An 8,441-nucleotide genomic window follows, 5' to 3' on the forward strand; every position below is an offset into this window, starting at 1 on the left:
TGTTTTTGTTGGTTAGGGTTTTTCTTCTAAAAACTCTGTAGAAGACCATGCTTCCATCAGGAGTTGAAATGATACCTTTGGATGATGTGCTGAAACAGCCTGAGCTGTTGGGTCACTGTTTCCCTAACTTTCATGTGTTCAAGACTATCCCAGGAAGCTTGTTAAGATGCAGATCCCAGAGCCTTCCATAGCCATCTGTTGAATCCACCTTGGGGAGAATGGCCAGGGCATTGACATTTTAAAACAAGTTTCCCAGTGGTTATTTTTCCGTGATGCATGTGGAATATTTTCAGACTTACCCCTCAGAGACTCCATAGAGTTGTCTTGATGGGATGCAAAGAAGGTATATTAAGATCTGATTAGAAGAATTCACTGATAGTACATTCTTTGCTACCCAGTTCAACTAGAAAGAATCATCCTAATACCAAACCATGATGTATCAGAATCAGCTTGGGAGAAGAGGACAATGGGTAATTGGTTTAGATTTCTTTTTGTCTAAAACTTTCTTTTTTAGCATCCTGTCTGATGTTTTGTGATTAATTTGATCAACCCACATGGACATATCCAGTAGGTCTGAGAAAAGATGATTATCCCTTTTCCAACGTCTCCAAAACCAGGTTATTGCCTCCTAAAACTCTTTTTTTTTTCATATTAATTCATTCTTTCATTTATTTTTTTAAGTCCAGTTAGTTAACATACACTGTTAGTTTCAGATGCACGATATATTGATTCACCACTTACATACCGTTCTTAGTGCTCATGAAAACAAGTGCACTCTTTACTCCCCATCACATTTAACCCATACCCTTGATAACCATCGCTTTGTATACTCTATAACTGAGTCTGTTTGCATCTCTCTTTTGGTTTCCTTTGTTCATTTGTTTTGTTTCTTAAATTCCACATATGAATGAAATAGTATGGTATTTGCCTTTCTCTGAATGACTTATTGCACTTAACATAGTACTTTCTAGATCCAACCATGTCCTTGGAAAGGACAAGATTTCATTATTGTATTATTAATTTTAGCTATTCTGACAGGTGTGATGTAATATTGCATTTCAATTTTAATTTATATTTCCGTGATGATCCTTGATGATATTAAGTATCTTTTCATGTGTCTGTTGGCCATCTTTAGATATCTTCTTTGGAAAAATGTCTATTCATGTCAACAGCCCATTTTTAAGTTGGATTATTCAGCTTTGGTGTATTGAGTTTTATAAATTCTTTATATATTTTGTATACTAACCCTTTATCAGATATGTCATTTGCTAATATTCTCTTCCATTCCATAGGCTGCCTTTTAGTTTTATTGTTTCCTTCACTGTGCAGAAATATTGAAACTGGACTTCTTTTCTACACCATACACAAAAATATATTCAAGATGGATGAAAGAACTAAATGTAAGTAATTAATCCATAAAAATCCTAGAAAAGAGCACAGACAATAACCTCTGTGATGTTGGCCATAGCAACTTCTTACTAGATATGCCTCCTCAGGCAAGGGAAACAAGCAAAAATAAACTATTCAGACTACAACAAAACAAAAATATTTATGCACAGTGAAGGAAACAATAAAACTAAAAGGCAGCCTCCTAAAACTCTTAAGATGTGCTAGATTTTCTCTCTGGTCTTATCTCTCATACCTCTATGGTTGCAATATTCCTACTTTACTAAGGATTGTTCATAGAAAGTAATAGCTACGTCCAGTTAGTGTAAATAAAAAATTAAATTTATTGAAAGAATATAAGGTAGATAACAAGAATATTCAGGAAACCAGTGAGCCAAGTTTGAGGCTGTGAAGCCAAGAGTAGGGGCAAATGGCCCCTACTTCCTTCAACATCAACCTCTGATTAGTAGTTTGGGATAGGAACATTTGATTTGGCAAACTCTGGTCATGTGTCCACGTCTACACTGCAAGGGCTAATTAGAGGAAAGATTGTGTAGCACTTGCAGTCTCTATATTGGTGGGCCAATTCCATGTTAGATGGTAGGAACTCATCAAATAGGGGAAAAGCTTCAGATATTAGATGGCCATTTAAAAAAAATTCTAATGTTTTTCTTGCCTCCTCTACAATTCTTAATTGTCCTTCAAGTGATAACACAAGTTAGTTTCCTCAAAAATTTTCTTAGTAACTCAAACCACATTGACCCCTCTCTAGTCTGTCTCATGAATAGTCATGCAATGCAAAATCTAATCATGAACCATTTTTGTGGTTTGCAGTTGTGTCATGTGCATTCATCTGTTCTTCCAAAATTTATCATCAGCAACTGTAGAATAGACCCTGTATTAGTCACTAATGCACCTAGTATCAGGGAGTGTGTGGCCCTGCTGGAGGTCATCAGTTAATATTTGTTAGTTGGTTTTATTAATTCATATTTTATGTGTATAACCAATTACCTGTGTCTGTGAGGTGAATATGAACATAATAAATACAATATTTAAGAAGAGAAGATCAGAAGCTACCATAGTATTAACTCACCCATGGAGGAAATAAACTTTGGAGAAAGACTTAGAAAAAATGTTTCCTATTCTAACTATGAGGTCCCCTTAAAGTGATTGGAAGATAATATTTAAATTAGAGAAATTAGGTCTTGCCTAACAGCAGACCCCACTTGAAATTTTCCCTCCTAATTTTCCTATGCTCTTGGGGGTAGACACAATGGGATGAAACATTAGGGCACACTTCATGGAAAAACTTATTCGTGAACTTATTCTTCCAGTGGTGTTCCTTGCATAATAGCAGTGTCTGTCAGATTATGTCCTTGGTGAAGTATTTAGGAAAATGTATTTCTACTTTCCTCTACAGAATCATCTGTGTTTGACCAAACGTCAGTAATTCTTTTGCATTTAAATCTGTCATTAGTGAAAGATGATATTTGGATAACACTGGGTTCCTTAATCATCAGTCTGTGAGAACAGATGAGGTCACACCAGTTGTTATTTGACAAATTAACTCAAATTTCCCTCAAATGATCTCCCCTCTGGGAAAATCCGGATCTCAGATTTTCTTCCTCTTACCCTGTCTATGAGGAGGGTTTTCTCAAATCACCAGGAAGATGTGCATGGATTTTTGTTGTATATCTACACTACAGAGCACCAAGCTGAAAAAAGTGTATCAGCTAATGTGGGTGCCCCCCTGGTGCCATGGTTGCACCAGGTGTGTAGACAAGTGAGGGAAAGTCACTCAGCCTTTAGCAGTTCATCGTTATATGGTCCTTAAAGCAATGCTACTTGGGTGTCCTAAGTTTCTTCTAATAAATGAATTGCATAGTTCTTTAGTTTTCCAGGAGTAACTGGAATCTTCTTCCTACCCCTTATCTCCCTCCTTCAACCCCCATCTTGACATATTTAGCATCAGGTGTGGATCCATAACAGCTATCATAGTATATGCAAGGTATGGACTTCCCCACTGTGGTGACTACGTCACTATTACCACATCAAGACGGTTCTGTTTGGCATCTTCATTCCATGGGATGCACAGTCCCACAGGAGACTCCTCAGCCCTTTCCTTTACTTTTCCACTCAAAGGGATTCACAGCATCAGCAAGCTGGGGAGGATATTTGAATGTGTGGGGGTGAAAAATGAAGTGGGGAAGATGGACCCTTCCAAGTGGTCCTGTCCTGAGACATTAGACTTCTCACCTCTAAATAATGATGTCCCTTGTTTGCAACTGCTTGCTGAGCCATGATAGATTATTTGTTTATAAACTGATCAAAGATACTGCATAGAAAAGACTACTAGTTAATAAAACATTGCTTTTATATTTCTCCAACATACTTTTTCTTTATTCGTGGGAAAAGTATAATGCTAAAATCTTGAATCTCAGGAGGAAGACCACAAAGACCTTTAATACTATAGCCACTGAAACAGCAAATCTCGACAGGAAAATGTTGACTATTAACTATCTGGTTCCTCATGTCTGAGCCATGTACTCACTGAGTATTGACTCCTTAGAGTGAGAGTTTCTATCCTTTCTGGTTTAAGGTTCTTTCCATGGTTTCTCTGTTCCAGGAATCCAGTGGATTTTACAGTTTATGGGTTTTCATAAGGTAAGGAAGCAGGAAGAGTGAGCCTTGAGGGTTCAGTGCAGTGTAAGCAAAGGCAGATGTCGAGACAAAAACCTGGTAAGAACCACACTCTGAAAGGGCTCTGCATTAGGGACAGGGTAGGTACATCACATACTGAGTTGTATTTACTAGGCAATTAACATCTTTTGTGTGTAGACATTGTACTGTGTTCAAGCATTGTAGTTATTAGAGCTGGGCATTGGATCACCAAGGGTTTGTTTTGTCTTAAGTAACCATGTATGGGTCCTGTCTGTGTCTACCTATACCTAATCAGTTTCTTTAGGGATAGAGTCTACGGATCGCAGATCTAGATAGAAACAAAACACACAGACACACAGACACACAGGCACACACACACACACACACACACACACACACACACACACACACACACACACACACACACACACACACACACACACACACACTTTCCATAGTTGATTCTATGCTTATCCCTGTTTATAAGCTTTTCAACCATGGTGTCCAAGTGGAAAATTCACAGGGCTTGTTCTTGATGTTAAAAGCCTAGTAGCAGAGACTTGTATCTCAACAAATAGAATAAGTGAGTCATCTCTACTGGTTTAGAATGTTCATGAAGGATGTGTTTAAATTTGTCCCCATTCTTGCAGCCATGTAAACAAAGAAAATGCTCTAATTTTCTTTTCTAAAACTTCTTTGGTTTGGTGTCAAACTATATTAGCCTCTTAGTATTTGGAAATTTTCTCTCTATATATATTTTTTAACCTATTAGATAATAAAATAATGACGTTTTCCTTGCTGGTTAGAGTCATTTAGGGTGGGTGTTTTAGCATTTTTTTTATTGAGGTAAATTTGGTTACTATTTTGGAAGAGTTTGTTTCAACTTTCTACTATTTGGGGTGGTTCTGGTAATTGTTATTTTTCTAGAAAAGCAGCCATTTTGTTTTCTATTTATTTTTGTCATTCAGACAACAGATAGAAACTCTTTCCTACTAAATGTACTAAACAGAAACTCTGTCCTAGGAGTTATGTTTCTTCTTTCCTAGTATTCATTTTCTTCCACTAAGTCTAGCTAAAGCTTTGTCAATTTTCTAAAGATAAAGGTTTTGAATTTATTTGCTTTTATTTACTCTCACATCAAGTCTTCTATTAGATGAATTTCTGCTTTTATCTGGTTTTACTCCATCTGTTTTCATTTGGTTTATTATGTTCTGTTTCAGCTTTTGTAGATGAACGTTTTTACTCAAATCTTTACAAAAAAAAACCCAAAAAACAAAAAACCTTGAGTATGACTATATGATACCTCTAAGGACCATTTTTAAATATCTGATTCCTACCAGTTGTATCATTGGATCTTTAGATTATCATTCAGTTATAAGAATATTCTTTCTGGGGCGCCTGGGTGGCTCAGTGGGTTGAGCCTCTGCCTTTGGCTCAGATCATTCTCGGGGTCCGGGGATTGAGCCCTGTGTCAGGCTCTCTGCTCAGCGGGGGGCCTGCTTCTCCCTCTCTCTCTGCCTGCCTCTCTGCCTACTTGTGATCTCTGTCAAATAAATGAATAAAATCTTAAAAAAAGAACATTCTTTCCAACTTGATTTTCTTTGTATCATGTGAATTATTTTAAGTTTTCAAATTTAAGACACTCATCTTATCATTGATTTCTATTCGAAATCCATTGTTGTCAGAGATCCTTTGTGATCTTATACCTAGACAAGCTTTCTTTATGTTCCATGAGTTTTGAAATGTGTATTTATTGCTTATTGGGTACAGGGATATGTATGTCCAAGTGTGCTGCCAAATTTTCTTAAATTAATGATTAATTAAAGTAGATTAAAAATCTATTACTAATTTTTTTCTTATATTTTCAAGACTAAACATATTCAAGAGCATGCAAGATCTTTTAATTTTTAAGAACAAAAAAATTGCAATAACAATAAAAGGGATATATATATATATATATATATATATATATATATTTATTTAACTAGATGCACCAGTTATTACTATTTTAATCCATATGTTTTTATGTGCATACTCTATGCCTGCAAATGTGTATATACACAATTTTTTCTGAACTATTTAAAGATAAATTACATCATTACCTTTTAACCTGAATAGTATATGTTTTTTTAAAACAAAACCAAACCAGATATTTTCTTAAGTAACAAAGGAAGTTATTAGCTTCAATAAATTTAACATTGATAGAATACTTGAATGCACTACCCATATTCCATTTTTTTCAGTTAACCCAATGTCTCTGATTATCATTTTTCCCTGATAGCACAGAACCCAGTCTGAAGGCATGTATTACCTTTGGTTGATAGGTCTCTAATTTGTTCTATTTCTATAGTCTTTGTCATTTATGATACTGACACTTGTGAAGAATAAAATCTGTCCCCCCACCCTCAAACTCCCCTGTTTAATAGGCTGTTTCTCATTTGGGGTTTATACATTGTTTGCTCAAGATTGATTTATAAATTAAGCCTTCTCAGTTGGATAACTATCTAGGTGGCATGTCATTCTCAGGGTATAGCTTTGGAGGCATACTATGTGTGTCTGTCCCTTGTTAGTGATCTCAGTTTTACTCACCCAAAGTGTGGTCTTGCTTCTCCACTGAATATTTTATAAATAATTTTTTTTTTTTTACCTTCAACTAAGTACTTTAAGACTGAATGAACAGGATAGACACCCATGCAAAATTTGTTTTGAATGTTGAGATTGACTGATAATGCCATATACATATTAAGAAGGGATGAACAAGATCTGTTACTGAAAGAAGTGTTCTTTGTTTTGAGAAATGAAGGCAGGTGTCCCAAGGTGGCCCAAATATGGATTGAGAGAGAATAGGGAAAGGAAGGGGATACAGCCTGAATGAGGTTTTTTTATAGGTGGGCTGAGGCTTAATTGACTTGAAACTCCTGCCAGCATCAAGCAAGGGAACACTGGCTTTCTTATCACCTTTCCCAGATACTGGCTAGAAAGGGAAAAGCTAGAGATGAGGCTTATAGCCTATTGACAAAAATCAATGAAGTCAGGCTCTTTAGTACGGAATCATGTCCTAATTCTTAGCATAATATCCCACATTAATGATGCTTGCATGAATTGGTCCATATTATAATCAAATAAAAATGCTGATTTTTCCAATCATCCTCCCCTACCCCATTGATCAGTCAGCCCTCAATATTTTACTATAAACAAGAGCTCTCCCTCCAGAACTGATCTTCTTTCTTATAATTAAATGGTAATGTAGTTACTTCAAAATAGAACTTTGGTTAAAACAACTCTATTTTTATAGTCACCTAAACATTTACTAATAGTTAAAGATTTGTTCCCATTATAATTTTCTTTCTCAAATTTTTTATTTAAATGACCCAACATATAGTAAGTACATCATTAGTTTCAGATGTAGGGTTCAGTAACTGATTAGTTCCACATAACACACACGGCTCTTCACATCACGTGTCCTCCTTTATGCCATCACCCAGTTACCCCACCCCTCACCAAACTCCTCTCCAGCAGCCCTCACTTTGTTTCCTAGTGTTAAGAGTCTCTCATGGTTTTTCTTCCTCTGGTGACTTCCCATTTAATTTTCTCCACTTCCCCTATGAACTTCTGTGCAAAGATGTTGATTAGATGCCATGAAGTAGGTGGCAATGCCTTAACTGTATGCCTGTTGTCAGGACAAGAGCCTCTTCCATCCTTGTCACTAGGAGTGCTAACCTTTTCTCCTTTCATACAAGACATCATTGTCTAAATTTTATGCCTTCCCTTTGAGGTCACTTCTCTTTTAAGAGCTGTTTCAGCTTGGGTAAATTATTTTAGTCTTCATATGCCTGTAAATTCTTTATTTTGTTCTGTATTTTTGAATGATTGAGTGACACTTCTTGATTGAATATTTTTCCTCAGCACTGCCCAGAATGGACATCTAATGTTGCTAATGAAAAATCTGTTTTCAGTTTAATTGTCATTCCTCTGAAAATAATTGGTTTTTGATCCTTGGTAATAGGAGTTGTTTTGTTTTTGTTTTGTTTTTCCTTAGAGGTGATTATCATGTGTCTACATGTGGACTTACTGTTGTTTATTGTTCTCACCACTAGCAGTTCCCTATTAATCTGAACTGTGATTTTTCTTTCAATTGGCAGGGGAGGGAATCAGCTACTTTTATCCAAATAATGCTTTTTCATCTTTCCTTCTTTGTTACTTTGTTACTTCTATTGAATAAGTGTTAGAACTCTCAATCTATCTTCCCTATCTCTTCTTGTTCTTTCATCCCCCTCTCTCCCTTTCCTATCTGTTTATTGTTGCCTATATGGGTAGTGTTTGGGGTAAAATGATGTTTGTAGTAGAGAGATCTATATTCCCTTCGTTAATAATGGGAAGTTTTTTGTTGTTGG

The 8,441-nt window shown here is 36.0% G+C and overlaps 1 non-coding gene across 1 annotated transcript; it reads right to left on the reverse strand.

The window, feature by feature from the left end:
- Positions 1 to 7,664: 7,664 nt before the first annotated feature.
- LOC116587444 lies at positions 7,665 to 7,789 on the reverse strand. The gene has a single exon (XR_004284453.1). It is a non-coding gene; the product is annotated as a U6atac minor spliceosomal RNA (small nuclear RNA).
- Positions 7,790 to 8,441: the final 652 nt, after the last annotated feature.

The sequence above is a fragment of the Mustela erminea genome, chromosome 3, assembly GCF_009829155.1.
Source record: "Mustela erminea isolate mMusErm1 chromosome 3, mMusErm1.Pri, whole genome shotgun sequence".
Taxonomy (NCBI): domain Eukaryota; kingdom Metazoa; phylum Chordata; class Mammalia; order Carnivora; family Mustelidae; genus Mustela; species Mustela erminea.